A 2,329-nucleotide genomic window follows, 5' to 3' on the forward strand; every position below is an offset into this window, starting at 1 on the left:
ACCGATGAGGGCTGGACATCTCATTTGCATAAGGTGCAAATTTCTACTGGCTCCACTCCATGCTCCTAATGTGCATGCTGGCCTTTAACTTGAGTTACTCTATATTGCTTTGTTTCCCTTACTGTGCCTGTGTCAGGGGATGGAATTTTCCATTGCACGTATGTCTAGGCAAGTTACCCGTGTAGGCTTTCTTATCTGTGCATCTGTGGGCATGTCTTAGGCAAGCCCCCATGCAAGTTCTCTTATCTGTGCCTGCAGCTTGATTTTTCTTTTCTATTTTTATATTAAAAAATGTATTTACTTAGAAGCATTCAGAATGTCAACAAAACAGCCGCAACTTTTTTTTGCAATTACAGAGTGATATTCTGTTAACAGAACAATTATTTTGTATAAGCTGCATCAGAGACAACTGAAGATGAAAAATCTACCATCCCCCTATATAACTAATTTGTGCTGTGCACCAAGAACCTGCTTTAAATTTCCATGCCAATTTACAACCCCCATACTGTACCAGGCAAGGTTAGTGGCTATTGAAAATACCACCAGGACAGGGCTATCTAAAGACACATTTGGTAGTGTGTTAACCATACAAAAAAAGACACTATACAGTTTAAAAACAAATCTTACAAAGCCTTACATTTCCATTTTTTTCTTTAAAAGGAGTGAGTTGTGTACCGGGGGGTTAAATGCTTTATAGACAAGAAAAGAAACTGCGCTAGAACCAACTTATTCATCATCATCATCTTGTTCTTCATATTCATCTTCTTCATCTTCCTCCTCCTCCTCATCCTCTTTGTCTTCCACATCTTCTTCCTCTTCCTTCTTTTTCTTGCCTTTTTCAGCCTTGACAACTCCCTTTTTTGCTGCATCAGGCTTTCCTTTAGCTTGATATGCAGCAATATCCTTTTCATATTTTTCCTTCAGCTTTGCAGCCTTCTTTTCATAAGGCTGCTTGCCATCTTCAGCAGTGTCATTCCATATCTCTCCCAGTTTCATCGTAACATCACCAATGGACAGGCCAGGATGTTCTCCTTTGATTTTTGGGTGATACTCAGAGCAGAACAGGAACAAGGTCAAAGGAGGCCTCTTGGGTGCATTGGGTTCATTGAACTTCTTTTTTGTCTCCCCTTTAGGAGGGATGTAGGTTTTCATTTCTCTTTCATAGTGGGCATTGTCCGCCTTTGCCATATCTTCAAACTTTCCTTTCTCTTTAGCAGACATCGTCTTCCACCTCTGCGTACTTCTTAGAAAACTCTGAGAAGTTGACTGAAGTATCTAGGTGCTTCTCTTATGCTTCTCCAAACAAGTTTGCACAAAAAAAATGCATATGATGACATTTTGCCTCTCAGCTTCTTAGGATCTCCTTTGCCCATGTTTAGTTATTTTTCTTCAGCAAGGCAGAGAGTCGCCCAGTGCCCATCTGGCTCTCACTTGCCCCGGTGCTGTCTCTATGGAGCTCAATGTACTGCAATGGCTGTGCAGCTTCGTTTTTCAGGCTGGTCTTTTGTTCGAAAGAATTTAACTGAGAATCCACCCTAACTGCCTGCCTTACCAGTTTCTTCCTTTCTCCTCTCTCATTCCCCCTCCTCAGGAGTGAAGACCGTAACTGCTGTTAGGGAGGTGGGGAGATGATCCTTCTGGCTACTTTCTACTGGAGAGGGGGGTTGTGTGGGGAACAGCTGGTAGGGTTCCTACTGAGGTCAGTCTAAGAGTCCTTGGAAGAAAGGCGCATCCATGTGTGGTTTCATTTGCACCACTATTTGGAGCTTGATAGCCTTTAGGAAAGAAGAAGCAATTTGGGTTATTAGAGGGCATGTATTAAAACAAAGCAAAGGGGTGGGGGTAAGGACAGCCAAAAATCCCAAGGCTGCCAACATGCCCAGATAACTGGTAGCTATATTTATGCCTGCTAAGATTTGGATGCATGGGGTTTGGCTTTGGTTAACTCCTTTGGTTCTGTTTTCCAAAACAAAGAAACCTCTGGGTTATGGGAACTCTATTTACTCCCATCACCTGGCAGGATTTGCAGGATAATTGCTCAGAACTAGAATACTGATCTAGATTTTTACATTACCCATTTCTTCTTTTCTTTTCTTTTTTCTGAGCTGCAGCCAGAGATTGCCAGTTGGTTTACAGGAATAGGCAGGGTTAGTCTAAAATGTAGGCAAGAACTAAAAACAACCAAGGAGATTAGAAGTTAATGACAAATGTGTAAGTTTTGAAATATAATTTGTCTCTCTCTGGTCCTCATTTTTGTTAAAAACAAATCATGATAGGACTGAGTTGTTGCAAAATAAATTTTAGTTTTTGTTTGTTTGTTTTCGAGACA

General features: G+C 41.2%; 1 pseudogene; it reads right to left on the reverse strand.

Moving 5' to 3' along the window:
* Positions 1–726: 726 nt before the first annotated feature.
* Positions 727–1,373, reverse strand: LOC100581480 (annotated as a pseudogene).
* Positions 1,374–2,329: the final 956 nt, after the last annotated feature.

This window comes from Nomascus leucogenys, chromosome 8 (genome assembly GCF_006542625.1).
Source record: "Nomascus leucogenys isolate Asia chromosome 8, Asia_NLE_v1, whole genome shotgun sequence".
Lineage (NCBI taxonomy): Eukaryota > Metazoa > Chordata > Mammalia > Primates > Hylobatidae > Nomascus > Nomascus leucogenys.